We start from the raw sequence: 17,716 nt of genomic DNA, 5'->3' as shown, positions 1-17,716 counted from the left end.
CGCGCGGGGTGGCGACGTCATTTCCCCGCAGCCAAGCTCCGCCCCGCGCCGCCGCCGCCTGCCCCGCCGTCCAGCGACCGGCGCGGGTGCCTCTTGCGGGGCTCGCAGCCAGTGTCTACCCCTGCGGCGGGGAGCCCCGAGCTCCGGCCGGCTCGTGGTAAGCCCCGTGTGCCGCGCGTGCCAGAAAAAACTGGGCCGTGGTCACCTTCGGTGTGTAGAGCGCGTGCCGATTTACCGAGCCTTTCCACGTGCATCATCGCGTGCGCTGGGCCCAAGTGGCTCTTCCCCCAAGAAAAGCGGCAAACTCACATCCCGCTCCCTCCCAACGATGGCCTCAGCACCGGAGACGTGCGTAATGAAGTCTCGGGGAATCCGATACCCCCTACCCAGACCCTTCCTTCCAAACTCACACAAATATGATTGTTACAGTGTCTTAGGCTGACCGACTACGTGCCAGGCACTGTCCCTCATTCAACACCGAGTGTCTATGTGGAGAGGACACATTTCATCAGTCAATTGGTATAGCATTGCACCACTACTTCTTCCCAGTCTAATGGAGCCCCAGACAATTATACATGAAATCTACTTGGCTGCAAGTAAAGGGGAAAACAGAAGCTGAACAAGATGTCCTTAAGGATTTGGAGCTGGGCTAAAATATGTCATTACTTGTGCATTTTCACCTTACTAAATGTGTTATTTCCTACTAATTTTCTCCTAACATCTCTACTTATGCAGGTCAAATAATTTTTTTTTTTAACGTAGTGTCCTCTGTTGAAGTAAATCAGTCATTTTAGAGCATTCTTAACACAAACTTTAAAAATATAGAATCGTGCCTATTTAAAAAAATATGCTCTCATGCAGTTTTGCAGGACTGAATCCTCTCCTGTTATAATATGTAATTTCTCTTTAGCATGCAAGTAACCACCATATAAATCTGATATTATTAACAAATCCGATTGGGGGCCATATTAAAGTATTTGTGACAAAATCTAAACCTACAAGATGAAGGTCGAATAGGATCTTGAAATACTTCTGGAACTGTTGGAATTCCAGAAAGGAATTTTGAAATTGGCTACCTCTTTTCCCAGATGCTACATACTCAGCCTTCCCTCTAACAGAACTTTCAGAAAATAAGTTGTCTAGTTCCAAGGTCCTGAATGGAGCAGATGGCCAGGAACAAATACAATGCAAATTTTGCTCCCTTCTTAAGCTCTAATGATTAAATGAAATTAAAGAGAATTAGAAGGTGGGTTATTTAATCAAATTCTAGGCATGGAAGATTCACAATCATTTTAGAACCCTCATGTCCTTTATATTCTATGCAGAATATAAAGTGCTCCAAATGCTCCTAAGTTTCCCTAAATTTTTATAGCTAACTTTTGCTAGGGCAAAGAAGGTGTTTTTTGTTTTTGTCTCTATGATATAGTTGAAAGAATATAAGACTGGAAATAAGACCAACATGTAGCCTCAAGTGAGTCACCAATCTTGTTCATCCCTCAAGTGCATCTTCTGAAGAGTGTTATCAACCCCTTCCCGGTCTAACTTGGAAGTTAAAGGTTGCAACTCTGGTCCACTAGTAGTTCACTCTGAACCCCATCACAAGAGTTCCTGCCATTGCTATACAGCATAGCCCAGGAGGAGCCTTTTCCTAAATACTCTGCTCAATAGACACCCAGTCCATTCCATGAATTAAATAGTTCTACCTGACCACAGTGGGATAAAACAGGTCATCTGATACAGAATTCTATTTAATTATGAATGATACATAGAAATATAAAGTCTAATATAATACACTCATAATCCCATCACTCAGAATCACACTTATAAAAAATTCAGTAAAGAAGTCGTGCAATAAGAGAGAAAAGAGGAAAAGCTAGTTAGGCAAGAAATCTTTGTTTAGCACCTGTATCTCCCGTGAGATGGTTTATGCAGAAATATTTCTCAAAAGCCTATTGTGTGCCAGGTGCTGAGGCTGCAGTGATGACTAAAAATCAGTCTCTGTTAGCAGTCTAGTGGGAAAGACAGACAAGTAATAAGGTGCAATACAGTGTGGTAAGTGTTAATTAAAGGAACTCACAAGAGGGGCCCTTAACCCAGCCTTGGAGTGTTGAGGAGGCTTCACATATGTGAAAAGGTCATGTCTGAATGGACTCCTGAAGGATGAGTTCTTCGGATTAAGAGAGATAGTAGATGTGGACTGCTGGCTCTGAGGACAGCAAGGGCAAAGCCCTGGGGATGAGAGAGAGCATAACCCATTTAGGGAACAGCAAGTGGTATGATATGGCTGAAGCAAAGGGTTTGATGGGATGTCAAAATATGAGGCAGAGTATGTAGCAAGATTATTCGGGAGGGAGAACTTATTTGCCTTGATAAAGAGGTTGGGACTTTATTGTAAAGGCAATCGAGACCCACTGAAGGGCTTTAAGCAGGTGACTGAAATAATCACATTCACAGTTTAGTAACGTTAACTCTTGTGACTGTGGAAAACGGGTTACATGGGCAACTTTGTAGACATGGAGACTAGTTAGTTGGGAGGCTACTGCACTTACTCAGGTAAGAGAGGATGGACCAGTGACCTAAAATATGGCAGTGAGAATAAAAGGAATGGATGGATCTGAAACAACTGTAAGTTAAAATAGAAAGGACACTGGGGCTGAGGAGGAGAGAGTAGTCAGGGGCTCCCCCTGAGACAGGGACTGGAGAAGGAGGAAGAGCTGGGGGAAGGTGATAAATTCAAGGTAGAACGTGTTATCTTTGAGATGCCTGTGGAACACCTAAGTGGAGATTTCAGTTGCAATTGAATATAGAATAGGAGAGGTAATAAGAGTAATCACATGTAGCACAGGGAGATCAGCACGGTGCTTTGGGACCACCTACAGTGGTGGGATAGGGAGGGTAGGAGGGAGACACAAGAGGGGGGAGATATGGGGATATATGTATAGCTGATTCACTTTGTTATAAAGCAGAAACTAACACACCATTTTAAAACAATTATACTCCAGTAAAGACGTTAAAAAAAAAAAAGACAAAAAAGGCTAATCAGATTTGAATACAACAAGAGAAGGTAAGTATTGCTTACATGAGAAGACCAGAAGCCATCGGTATGTGAAAAGAAGCTTCTGTCTAGGTGGGTTGTCATCTATGACATGATAGAACTTATCCTTGAGAAGTAGTTGTAGTCCATAGATGGAAGCATCAGGCCCAAGGGAATGATACCTGAGAAGTGGGCTTTTAATGCAGAATTTGGGCACAGCAGGAGTAGAGGCTGATGCAGGGGAACAGTCACTGAAAGCAAGTAGAGGAATGAGCTGGAAGTAAAAATAATTGTGAGGATTAGAGCTGGAACAGAACTTCAAGTCTCTTATTTTACACATATTAAAGATTAGAAAGGTTGAGTTGCACAGATTTTAAAAACCAGTTAGAGCTAGAATTATGACCTAGATATTTTAAACCCCAGTTCTCTCTGGTTTACCAAACAATAGTTTAAAGCTGTTTATCAGAGAGTCTCTGTTCTGGTATTCTTTAACTAGACATTTCTTATGCTAATATTTCCATACACTGATCTTTCAATTATGATTTATATTTGCAATGATGTCGCACAGGCTTGCAAATCCCCTACACACTTTCTGAATTGTTAGAAATGGTGGCAGGAGGGAAGAAGAAAGTGGTAGTGGTCACTGTAAGGACCAATTAGTGATGAAGCTAATGAGGCTCATGTGATTCCTTCCAGGATGTGTCCTCACGAGTGATAACATGATTATAAAATTTGGTAAAAATTTATAAAGATAACATTTTTTGTATTTTTCCATTAAACTTCCCAAATTGTGTATACTTCAGGCTGCAGAAAACCTAGATTAACCCCAGGCAGCAGTACCTAAAGTTAAGAATTAAAATGAGGACTGGAATGGAATATTTCATACAATGGACTATTACTCAACCATAAAAAAAATGAAATAATGCCATTTGCAGCAACATGGATGGACCTAGAAATTATCATATTATGTGAAGTAAGACAGAGAAAGACAAATATCATATGATATCACTTGTATATGGAATCTAAAACAATGATACAAATGAACTTATTTATGAAACAGAAACAGACTCACAGACATAGGAAACAAATTTATGGTTCCCAAAGGGGATAGTGGGGGGAAGGGGATAAATTAGGAGTTTCGGATTAACATATGCACACTACCATATATAAAATAGGTAAAAAACAAGGACCTACTGTATAGTGCAAGGAACTATTTTCGATATTTTGTAATAACCTATAATGGAAAAGAATCTAAAAATATATATATTATTTTTCAGAAGAATTTCATATGTATTTTATATATATGTATAACTGAATCACTTTGCTGTATACCTGAAACTAACACAACATTGTAAATTAGCTATACTTCAAATTTTTTAAATGGTAAACAAAATTTTTTTTTAAATGAGGATCAAGATGCATACTCAAAAGTTAGTAGACCAAAAGCCCAGGCAACAAAAGAAAACAGGTAAATTGGACTTCATCAAAATTAAAAACTTTTGTGCATGAAAGGACTTCACCAACAGGGTGAAAAGGCAACCCATAGAGAAGGTATTTGCAAATTATATATCTGGTAAGGGATTAATATCCAGAACTTATGAAGAACTCCTGTAACTCAACAATAACAAAACAACGCAACTGCAAAATAGGCAGAGGACTTGAATAGACATTTCTCCAAAGAATATATACAAATGGTCACTAAGCACATGAAAAGATGCTCAAGGGCTTCCCTGGTGGTGCAGTGGTTGAGAGTCAGCCTAACGATGCAGAGAACACGGGTTCGTGCCCTGGTCCGGGAAGATCCCACATGCCGCGGAGCAGCTGGCCTGTGAGCCATGGCCGCTGGGCCTGCACATCTGTAGCCTGTGCTCCGCAACGGGAGAGGCCACAGCAGTGAGAGGCCCGCGTACCACACACACACAAAAAAATGGTATTAAATATCTACAAAAATGCATGACAAGTGGGGTTGGCCAGGTGATCTCCAAAGAACATTTTGTTCTCATCTGCATCACATTGTTAAGCCTCTTAGGAACATTCAGTACTTGAATGGGACTTAATCTAAGGTCACGCAACAAGGCTTAGTTGCCTAAGGAACTCAGAATCAATAGGGACTGTCTACCAGCAACTGAACCCCTGAATCAGGTAATTTACCTGGTAGGTGATTGTGGGAGCCAGAGAAATTGACAAAGATAAGAAGGAAAAGCCATTAGAAGATACATTATTGATCTGACTACCACTTTGATGAATTGGGACTCAATCTCACTAAGGACTCTCTGAGGAACCGTGTAGAATGCATATCAAAATTTTCCCTGAGGGGACAGAAGGCTGACATATTTATCCACTATATCCCTTCACTCACTGGTTGAGGGTGGCTCTCAGGGGAATTAACCTCCCTGTGTGTCTGGTCATTCAGTATGGGTTTAGCTCCTGGGGCTTTGGAGAGAGCTGTGAGTTAGCAGCAGGCACTTGAGGGGGTAGGAACTGTCCAGCACCTCTGCAGCTGAAATCAAAGGAAGTGGCACAGTACGCCAAAAGTATCTGCTGTAGTCTATGACTTGCACCTTTCAGATACATTTTTTGCCCTATGTAAAGTCCATTCTACCACCAGTTCTTTAAGGTCATGGCCAGCTGCTAATTTTCAAAAGGAGTTAAGGCAAGAGAGTTAGTGTAGCAAGCAGATGTCCCTTGCTGCAGCTGGTCCAAAGGCCATAACACATTCATCAGGTCCCTTCTCCACCACCCATTTTACATTCCTTACCCTTAGCAAACACTTCTGCTGGTATAAGTTATTTGCTTGGTGGGGAGACCCAGGCCTTCAACCTTGAGGAGTTTAAGCTTTGCCCATGTCAGGCTGAGGTTGCTAAAATTTTTCATTCGGTGCTATCACCAAGCATGGAAGGATAAGGTGAATCCCAGTGACTCTGTTGAGATCTAGAAAGACTCCTCCTTTTCTCCATTATTTACCAAAAATCCTAGGTGCTCATGATAATTGGATCAATTACCCTGCCAGTATAAAAAGTGCCTTTCTTTAAGTGCTAATCTTCTGGAATAAAGAGCCAAAGTGAACAGGTGGTAGTCATAGCTATAGGTTTTGTAAGACTCTTACTGTGTCCCCTACTAGAAGTGATTTTCTTTCTCCCACCTTTAGCAGTAACCAAGACCTAAAAATGTCATAGAGCCTAGGGACATGGGAATAGGAAGCACAAATTCTGCAAGTATTTCTGTTACTGGGTATGATGGTGAGAGGAGCCATTCCTACTTCCCCTCCTTGGTTTCCAGACTCATGTATTTTAGCTGTTGGTACACAGCACCCTATATCGGTCATTGGCTAAATGCATATACCGCATCCTGTAGGACAACTCTCAACCATGCGGGATGTGGTCCCAAACTAATCTTAGCTCTCAGATAATAATCCTGAAAGATATACTAAGATATGCTAAGCAAGGAAGCCAAGCACATATCCAGAATAGGAGATGCTTCCTGTAGGGATGAAGGGCTTCCTCCTCTGTGGGGTGGGGGTGGGGAGATCTGATGTAATAAACTCGCCACTAAGTGCTTGCCTGTGTCCTTGAGGATTGATACCCTTCCCAATGCTTAGTACTGGTCTTTGTCGCTGACAAGTCAGAACTTCTGCAGAAGCAGTAGCTATGTCAGATTGGTGAGAAGCAACCAATACTATTAGGGCCATGTATAATCTCTATACCTGCCAACAAGGCTACTATATTCATGGGTTCATCGCACTAGCACTGAGGTGTCAAGAATAGAAGCTGGCTTAACCTAAATGGGAGGAAAGTCCAAAAGGGAGGGGATATCTGTATGTGTATGGCTGATTCATTTTGTTGTGCAGTGGAGGCTAACACAACATTGTAAAGCAACCATACTCCAATAAAAATTAATAAAAAAAGAAAGAATAGAGGCTGGCTGACATTTACCTGAGGAGGATCCTGTCTGCCTGGTTTTTAAGAGCCTACTCAGTGATAGATGCTTTATGATAGATGTTAGTGTGAGACATATAGCTGTGCATATTTGTATCTATTCCTTTAGGTACTTACATATGCCTTTTCCTCAAATCTCTTTATACTAAATATTATAATCTTGCTCATTCTAGGCCTCCGACAAATCAGCCTAATAATTCACCACTGCACAAGAGAGCATATATAACCTTATGTTAGGCTGCTTCGTCCTCCATACACCAAGTGCCTATTCCATGCTCTGAGAACTGTGAGAGTTTCTCTTCATCACTGTCTTTTAGGGCTACCAGTGAATGGGGTATAGTGCAATAGCAGACCATTTGCACCTGTACCAACATATTGAGCCAAGCCATCTTTAAAATAGGCTCAGATTTTTTTCTTCCTCTATCACTTGGTCACAGGGAACATCCCATGAAGCCATGGGTGTGGACTGATAGAGACTCACTGATACAACAGAGGGTAGTGACATGAGAATCTGACTACCTGTTTATAAAATTTACTTGTGCCTCCTGGACTTTCTCAGGCCCCATCCTGTATGTACCATTTCTATCATATGATGAATTGCTGCTGTGCAAGCTCACCTTGTAACTTAGATGTTTTGACATTTCCAGTTGCAGTCACTTGATGTCACATGGTCATGTTTTCAGTCTCTACTAGGACCCTGGAATATACCAGAAACTGTTTTTCAAACACTGGGTGGTTCCCTGTAGCAGAAGTCATGTCTTGACTCACAATCTCAGATCTCTGAGTTGCCACCCTTTTGTTAAATATCTCTAGCACCACTGAATCTGTCGGGTCACGTAGTCCTAGATACAAGGAAGCTTGTACCACTGCCTGAACCTGCCGTAGAGTCTTCTCTTGCTTTGGACCCTACTTGTAATTGGAAAATTTCTGAGTCACTCAATAAATAGTTTGGAACAGTATACCCCATGTGGTATCTGCTGCCTCCAAAATTAAGGACCAAATTTGTGCTGTACCTCTTTCTAAATGTTAGGAATACAAAGTTCAATAACTAAGTATATCCATCCTAGTTATGCACTCGGATATTGGGAGAGTAACCATAAGATGGCCTGCAAGCCTACTGGAGATGCCTTGTACCAGGACTCCATTTATCCCCTGACCTCCTTAAGCTCCCACTTTACTGATGGGGCCATGTTGGCATTTAGGTTCCCTGTTATCAGTGTCACCTTAAATTCTGTATCTAACAGCCCTTGAAAGGTTTGGGTAAAGGGTCATAGGCTTTTTTAGGGGAAGAACTGAAGAGTTAATGTATATATTTATAATGGAGTTTCAGGGTCTTTCCTCAAGAGGGATCAGGCTTCCCCCTCAGGCAGTGGGTCTGGGTCTGAGAACTATCTCAGATATAGAAACTCAACAAAGGATTATGATTTTCTGTTATGGTTGCTGATCTTAGCCTGCTACTCACCTGCTTTTAATTTTTTCTGAATATGAAAGTCAAGTAATACTTTTGCAGGCTGACTATCTTATCCCTAGGAACATAAAGGTCTATTAGCAATTACTCCAAATCCCTGGGTCCAGGCACCCTGGTTACCCTTCTAATCTTATTGCCTATTACAGTAATTATGCCTTGGATGTTTAAGTACAGCTACTTGGCCTTTAATATCATGGAATTTTTTCAATCCCATTGACTCTAGGGAACCCAATTCTGTGGTAGCCTTTTATTCCATGAACCCTGGTTCATAGACAACAATGACATTGAGATTTTAAAAAATGCTAGTGCATTTCTTATTGTCCTAGCGAAGGAAGTATTCTGGGAAACACAGTCAAAGAGTGGGTCTCACATAAAAAGCTCATTCTAATATGCTACCTCCTTGAGCCTTCTGACCTGTTCCTTTATACCCTGATGGCAGTTCTGGCATCTCTACATCATTGTCTTGTCCAAGCTTCAAAGCACCATCTTAGCAGTGTGTTGGGACAAGCTCCAGGGACAACTGAAAGGATGTTAAATCCTGTGTCATATTATATTTTCCAATAAACTCTCCCCTATTGACCCTTATATCCCACTCACTCTTCAATTTAACACTTTTTAATCTATTCCCATAGATCTTTCCCTCATTCCTGTCAGTACATACTAACCAGATACTGTAATTCTTTCATTAAGTTATTTCTTCCCATAGCAGAGACTGTACCTCCCTCTTACCATATTCTAGGTCCTGACTCCCATTATCAATCTGAAAGCAGCTGGAGAAGTCAATGGCGGGGATCCAAAGGAGGACGGCATCATCTTGTAAGTCCTTCCTCCCAGGGAGATGTTTATCCTCTTGAGGCAAAGGGATACTGCTGTCCTCTAGCCATTGGGAGGAGACTGGCTTCTACAGCCTCCATGACTCAAGAGCATCCCAGGTTGAAGGTCCGCATACATTTCCTCACTGATGCCTACATTCCAGGTGTTGGGGTCCCGGTCTTTCTCTGTCAAAGCTGTCACTTGAGCAGGGAGACCCTCATGTTCAGCCTCCTTTGCCATTGTGTCACTCTTGATATTAAATTCGGAACCTGGCTTTCAGCACAGCCTGCCCTTTTGCCACAGGATCTCCTTACTGTCTGTCACGGAGGACTCTGATTTTCACAGAATGCCATGAGTTGATAGTTGGCTGGACTGAACTTATCTCTCTTTTCCTTTAAATCATTCTTCAAGGCTTCTGAGGCAGTTTACAAAAGCCATCCGATTTCACTCCATGTGTAATTACCATTGCCCCTTTTCATGCCAGTATTAGAGATACTGGATAAGCAAAGCTCCCTCTTCTTCTATATCCTGTCCACCACAGTTGAGAGTTTGGTATTTATGCCAGAGGTATGGACATTACAATTACCACCAGCAATGGAGTTTTTGTTTCCATCTAACTGGTGAATAAACCACTTTCAGAATACTATCCTGAGGTCTGCTTTCTAGGGTTATATCTGGTATTACTGTCTTATTTTGGGGGTCCCTCAAAAGCAGAGCCTGAAGTAAGAACTTGAGTTTAGGTAATTAATTTTCTGGATGACTCCAGAAAATAGGAGGAAAGTGAGTAAGCTTATTGAGAGAAGGAAGATGAAAAAGTCAGTGAATGGGAGAAAATATTTACTAATCATATATCTGATAAGGGGTTAATATCCAAAATATATTTTTAAAAAAAGCTCATACAACTCAAAAGTTAAAAAAAAATAGCAAAAACAAACCAATTCAATTTAAAAAATGGGCAGAGGATCTGAATAGACGTTTTTACAAATAAGACATGCAGGTGGCCAACAGCAACATGAAAAGTTGCTCAACATCACTAATCATCAGGGAAATGCAAATCAAAACCACAGTGAGATACCACCTCACACCTCTTAGGATGGCTATTTTCAGAAAAACAAGAGATAAAAAATGTTGTCCAGGATGTGGAGAAAAGGGAACCCTTGCGCATTGTTGGTGGGAATGTAAACTGGTGCAGTCACTGTGGAAAACAGTATGGCGTTTCCTCAAAAATTTAAAAATAGAACTACCATATGATCCAGCAATTCCACTTCTGGGTATTTATCCAAAGAAAACAAAAATACTAACTCAAAAAGATATATGCACCCTATGTTCACTGCAGCATTATTTACACTAGCCAAGACATGGAAACAACCTAAGTGTCCATCAAATGATGACCAGATAAAGAAAATGTGACATAATACTATTCAGCCATAAAAAAGGAATGAAATCTTGCTATTTGTAACAACATGGATGGATCTTGAGGGCATTATGCTAAGTAAAGTAAGTCAGACATAGGAAGACAAATACCATATGATCTCACTTAGATTCTAAAAAAATAAAATAAAATAACCAAGCCAACAGATACAGAGAACAGATTGGTGATTGCCAGAGGTGAGGGGTAGGGGTGAGCAAAATGGATGAAGGGGGTGAAAAGGTTCAAACTTCCAGTTATAAAATAAATAAGTCATGGAGATGTAATATACAGCTTGGTGACTACGTTTAATAATACTATTTGTATTACACGTTTTAAAGTTGCCAAGAGAAATAAAATGGAAGAAACTATTGATCCATGATATAACATGAATGAATCACAAAATAATTATGCTGAGTGAAAGAAGCCAAAAAAAGTGTGTACTACATGACTCCATTTACATAAAATTCTAGGAAATGCAAAGTAATATGTAGAGACAGAAAACAGATCAGTGGTAGCCTGGGGAGGGGATGGGGGTGTGAAGGGGAGAAGCAGGAGGAGGGAGGGGATTATAAATGAGCAAGAGATAGCTTTTAGGAGTGACAGATATGTTCATTATCTTGACTGAGGTGATGGTTTCATAGGTACATACCTATATCAAAACATCAGATTCTATACTTTAAATATGTGCAATTTATTTGTGGTCAGTTATAACCCAAAGAAGCTTAAAAAAAGAAAAAGAGCAGTACTTATTTTTAATCATATACAATTCTCAATTAATTTTGTTTATTACTTCTAACCAGTGCACCTGGTCAATCTAACCATCAGCTTGCATGCCCCTTCTGAGCTAGATTGTTTTTAACAAATGAAATTGGCTTCTCAAGTCCACGTTTCTCCAAGATCTCTGACACACAATAAGTGAAAGAAGAATTTTTGTCTTGCTACCAAACCAAAAACCTCTAAGAATCTTAAACATACAAGTAGCACTTAGGTGTTAAGTATTTTTTTAAAAAGGCACATAGAATGACCCAATTTTACATATTATATTAATTCTCAGCAGAAAAAGCTAATAATTATATATCAAATCTTATTTCCCCTACTGACTTCTATTATAATATACTTGGAATAAGTTAACATATTTTTTAAAAAGCATAGCATATTCTTTATCTCAAAGTCTTTTTTTTACAATTTTCCTGTACTCTAAAAGCATCAAGTCAGTAAAATAAGCCAAATCTATCATTTCATACCCAGCTTTGACTCTTACCAACCCTAGTGAGTATTTTGTTATAGGCAAGGGTGCTAGAAAATCAATAAGAAAAGAATTTGAGTTGGAGAACTATAGAAACCTCAAAAAGGTCCATCTCCCTCAAGAATCCATTCTATAAACATATATGTCACAAATTTTCTTGGCCTCATATGAATCTTCTTGAGCTATCCCATTCCATAATCATCAGTATTATATATATACCTGGTATATCTCACCAAATCTCACATTTATGAATTAACTACTACTGGGCTTAAAGAAAGCCTGGATAAATTTCAATAACTCTTCATAAGGATAAGTTTCACAAGTCATGTCACCTGACTTTATGTACACTTAAACATTCATCAACTATTAATTGCTATGAGGTGGAACAGGAGTAAAAAGTTATTATTTTAAAAGGTCAGTAAATTAAACTGAAAAGTGAAAGACCTGGGTATCATCCAGAAACCTACAAGGTGTTACTGTTTCCTTGAGGCATGAAGAGCCTAATGCAACTATCAGGACAACCCATGGTATACCCAAGAACATATGGTGAAATAAATGATGTTTACTATGATATAGTAATTTTTGATGAAATAAATTATGTTTATTACACTGTAAAAAAAAGAACTTTTCTAAGAGAGTAATTCTCAACTGTTCTCATCACAAGAAAAAAATTTGTAACTATGTATGGTGACAGAGTTAACTAGGCTTATTGTGGTGGTCATGTTGCAATATATACAAATAGTCAACCATGTTGCACACCTGAAAGTAATATACTATTCTATGTCAATTATACCTCAGTAAAAAGAAAGAAAGAAAGGGAGGAAGGAAGGGAGGGAGGGAGGGAGGAAGGGAAAGGGAAAGAAAGAAAGGAAGGAAGGAAGGAAGGAAGGGGGAAGAAATAAAGGAAGGAAGGGAAGAAAGAAAGAAAAAGAAAGAAAGAAAGAAAGGAAGGAAGGAAGGAAGAAATGGGGAAAGAAAGAAAGAAAAAGAAAGAAAAGGAAGGAAGGAAGGAAGGAATGGGGAAAGAAAGAAAGAAAAAGAAAGAAAGGAAGGAAGGAAGGAATGGAGAAAGAAAGAAAGAAAGAAAGAAAGAAGAAAGAAAGAAAGAAAGAGAAAGAAAGGAAGGAAGAAAAAGAAAGAAAGGAAGGAAGGAAGGAAGGCAGGAAGGAATGGAGAAAGAAAGAAAGAAAAAGAAAGAAAGGAAGGAAAAGAAAGACTTGGTAACATCAGTGAAAGCTATGTTATTGAGCTAACTACCACTGAGGAGAACAGAGCTCAAGTTTCTGCGGATCCTCTGAAGAACCTTGTGGAATACACCTCAGAATTATTCCTCCAATGAATGGGAGGCTGAAGCATTTATCCTCTGGCTTCCATGCCCCGTTGGTTGTAGCATACCTGGGGGGCATTTCTTCCTTACATTTTGAGCTTTTCCTGCACACTGTATAAGCTCCCACCGCTTCAGAGAAAGACTTGGGAAAGAAAGCCAGAGAGATGAAGAGGGCACTTGGGATGGGATTCTGTCAGCATGCATCGGAAAATCCACTACTCCTGCAGCGAAAATCAAAGGGGGGCTGAGTGGACATAGCGCAGGTTACTAAGAGCATTTGCTTCATCACCAAAGCCAGTTCCATACACCAGTAAGTGGTCTCCTAGTCTCCTTGAATTAATATTCCAGTTTTATAAGCCCCATCCATTCTTACCAGAATAACCTTTGTCTACTCAAAGGCACTGAGTGAGAGAAAAAAGAATCTATGTACATTTTTTTTTTGGCGGTACGCGGGCCTCTCACTGTTGTGGCCTCCCCCGTTGTGGAGCACAGGCTCCGGACACGCAGGCTCAGCGGCCATGGCTCACGGGCCCAGCCGCTCTGCAGCATGCGGGATCTTCCCGGACCAGGGCACGAACCTGTGTCCCCTGCATCGGCAAGCGGACTCTCAACCACTGTGCCACCAGGGAAGCCCAATCTATGTACATTTTATAAAGTTAGTGCTGAGGTCAGGAAAGAACCTTGCTCCTAGGAGTTGTGTGGTGGTGTGACTTCCTGTCAGGTGTCTGTGTGTGTGTGTGTGTTAACCTGTGTTAAGATACTGGGGGAAGAGCATTAAGCAGATTATCAGTTGTCCCATCTCTTGCTCCAGGCTCAAAAATCCAGTGTCCAGAAGATAGAATTTTGCTTCACTTTTCATGACAGTCTCTGGGAGGGCCTCTCCCAGAGAAGATATTAAAATATCTAGATGAGAAATAATATAGGTTTTGCTATTGTTTGGTGAACTTCTGGCCCACATTCCATCCTTCCAGGGAATGGGAAGAATAGGAAGAAAGAAAAGGGTAGTGTTTAAGAGTATCATTAGCATCGTGTCTGAATCTTGGCTGAGATTCAGTGTGGGAGAGACAGCACTTTGGGTAAATGTTTGGATACATATTTATCTCCCTCTCCCTCCCACACTTGCTCCTCTCAGGTCCTGGCCTGTCCTTGGCATTGGTAGATATGGGCTGGTCTCCAGGCAGCCCATCCAAGTTCACAGCTTAGAGACAAAGCAGTAGATTTTGGCACATACTACTCAAAGCTCCTTCTCTTTTCTCATTTGAAGAGTTGATGTGTCACCCTAGGGGGATGAGAAACAGAATTAAAAAGAAGGAATGAAGGGAGTACAAAGAGTAGGGGCCAGAAGAAACAATAATGAGGAGAGCCCACATTTAGAGAAATTATATTTAAAGGAATATTTGGGTCAGAACAATGATGACATTATCTTCCATCCTTTCCATGCAGTGGTTCACACTGCTCTCTCACTCCTCTGCCTCATGACTGATTTTATTTACAACTTGAAAAGCGCTACTTCCTGTTTCAAAAAATGCTTATTCACTTAAGTAAAAGAGCTTAGCTTTCAATTCTTCACCTCTTTTCCTCTTTCTTCTTCCTGTACTACTCTCCAGTTTCTCAGCCTACCTTTATAAAAAGAGCAATTAAAAGCAAAGACTGGGGCTTCCCTGGTGGCACAGTGGTTGAGAGTCCGCCTGCCGATGCAGGGGATGCGTGTTCGTGCCCCGGTCTGGGAAGATCCCACATGCCGCGGAGCGGCTGGGCCCGTGAGCCATGGCCGCTGAGCCTGCGCGTCCGGAGCCTGTGCTCCGCAACGGGAGAGGCCACAACAGTAAGAGGCCCGCGCACCGCAAAAAAAAAAAAAAGCAAAGACTGAAACAAAATGAGAGCCATCAAAATGAGAGCCATCACAACGAATGCCTGTAAAACAAGTTTCACATATTGACACTGAATTTAGAAAATGGAAAACTGAGATGTCTTCCGTTTAGTTTCATCCAAAAACAGATTCTGCATTAAGGATTTGGGTACAAGGAGTTTATTTGGGGAGTGATCACAGGAAGCAGGGTGAGAGAGCGAGGAAGTGAGACAGAAAATGGAAGGAGACAGGGCAAGATGGTGCATTGTTACTGCAAAGGTTACTGGGGTGAGCAACTGGCCTTCACTACCACTGTGGACTCTCTGGGAGGCTGTATAAAACACAGCTGAAATAGTCCCAACAAAGGACAAGGAAGTGGGAGTATTTTCCCATCAATATCCACTCATTAATGGTTGAAGATGCTCCTGGGACTTTAACTCCCTAGGAGCCCTCAGGCAGAGAAATACTTAAGGTAAGGAGTCGCTGGAGGTAAGCAAATTGTCTACTCAAACACAGCTGGCCTCTGGGGTGAGCTGTGGGGATGTGAGCAGGGCATTGATGTCAGAGTTGCGTATTTTTGTTTTTTGATGGAGTCTTTAGGATTTTCTATACATGAAACCATGTCATCTGCAAAAAGAGACAATTTTATTTATTATTCATTTCTGATTTGGATACTTTTATTTCTTTTTTTGCCTGATTGCTCTGGCTAGGACTTTCAGTATTTTTTAAAAATGTTTTAATTTAATTTGATTTTGATTCTTTTCTCTTTTTCTAAAAAAAAATTAATTAATTAATTAATTATTGGCTGCTTTGGGTCTTCGTTGTTGCACGCAGGCTTTCTCTAGTTGCAGAGAGGGGTGGCTACTCTTCGTTGCGGTGTGCGGGTTTCTTATCGTGGTGACTTCTCTTGTTGTGGAGCATGAGCTCTAGGTGCGTGGGCTTCAGTAGCTGTGGCTCGTGGGCTCTAGAGAACAGGCTCAGTAGTCGTGGCTCACGGGCTTAGTTGCTCCCCGGCATGTGGGATCTTCCTGGACCAGGACTCGAACCCAGGTCTCCTGCATTGGCAGGCAGATTCTTAACCATTGAGCCACCAGGGAAGCCCGGACTTCCAGTATTATGTTGAATAGGAGTGGTGAGATTAGGCAACCTTGTCTTGTTCATAACCTTAGAGAAAAGCTTCCAACCTTTCACCATTTGATATGATGTTAGCCGGGGGCGTGAGGATAGTTAGTTTTAGAAGATTAATTTGAATTTGCAAATATTCTAGATACCATAGCAAGAGAAATGAAGAAAGTATTGGCTTTCAGGACGTGGAATCTATGATGGGACTTTAACCTTTTGAGGGCAAGGATGATGTCTCAGATTTGTATTCCCAGAGTTCAGCATAGTGCCTAATAAATAAGGGGTTGTCAAATAATCTAAAAAACTAGGAGGACTTCCCTGGTGGAGGACTTCCCTGCGCTCCCAATGTAGGGGGCTCAAGTTCCATCCCTGGTCAGGGAACTAGATCCTGCATGCCACAACTAAGAGCCCACATGCCGCAACGAAGATCCCGCATGCGGCAGCAAAGATCCCACGTGCCACAGCTAAGACCTGGCATAGCCAAATAAATACTTTTTTAAAAATTAAAAAACTGGGAAAATTTAGTTACCCACAGAGAGTATCCAAATGGTATCACACAGAGAGTATTCCTACAAAGATTCCAAGAATAGAATCTTAACTGTTCAAAGTTTCAAGATGCTAAAACTCACCAGGACTTTCATTATTTCATTTTTTAATGGTGCATGCTTTCAAAATTATAAATTCCATTTTATTCACTTGTAAAAAGTATATAGGTCTCCACTCAAGTGTGGAGTGCACACTTCTTCCAAAAGAGTACTATGGAAAAAAGGGAAAGCAATAACTTTAGAGCGCAGAAACTGACAAACACTACCTTAGCCAGATGATCAAGGTGAATATCAACAGTGATACGTCATTCTGATAGCATGTACCATTGATACAATGTGATGAAGTGGCACTTTAGCTCTGTGATTCTCCTCCCTAAAACTCATAAGCCCGGGATAATTACGAGACAAATGTAAGGCAAATCTCAGTAGAGAGGTATTCTACAAAATACTCACAAGTACTCCTCGAAACTGTCAAGGTCATAAAAAACAAGGAAGTCTGAGAAACTGTCATAGCCAAGAAGAGCCTAAGGAGACATATCTATTAAATGTAACATGGTATCCTGAATGAAATCCTGGAACAGACTACTGAAATTAGGTAAAAACTAAGGAAAACTGAATAAACTATGGACTTTAGTTAATAGTAATGTACCATACATTAATGTTAATAACAGAGGAAACTGGGCATGGAATATAGGGAACTCTCCGTACTATCTTCACAATTTTCATGTAAATCTAAAATAGTTCAAAAAAAATTTATTTAAAAAATATATGGGCTATAAAATAGTCAAAACAGAAATATTAGCTTTCTAGTTTCCTGTTTTTCCAATAATTTCCATCTCATACAAAGCTGGTTTTGCCCTTCCAGTAATAGAAATACACATAGAAGCATATTCACATCACAGAAATTAATAATAATCTGTAGTTTGACAGTAAATATCAAGTACACTTATTGCCAAGATACATAGT

Source organism: Lipotes vexillifer, unplaced genomic scaffold (genome assembly GCF_000442215.2).
Source record: "Lipotes vexillifer unplaced genomic scaffold, Lipotes_vexillifer_v1.1 scaffold58, whole genome shotgun sequence".
Lineage (NCBI taxonomy): Eukaryota > Metazoa > Chordata > Mammalia > Artiodactyla > Lipotidae > Lipotes > Lipotes vexillifer.
This window is presented reverse-complemented; position numbering follows the sequence as displayed.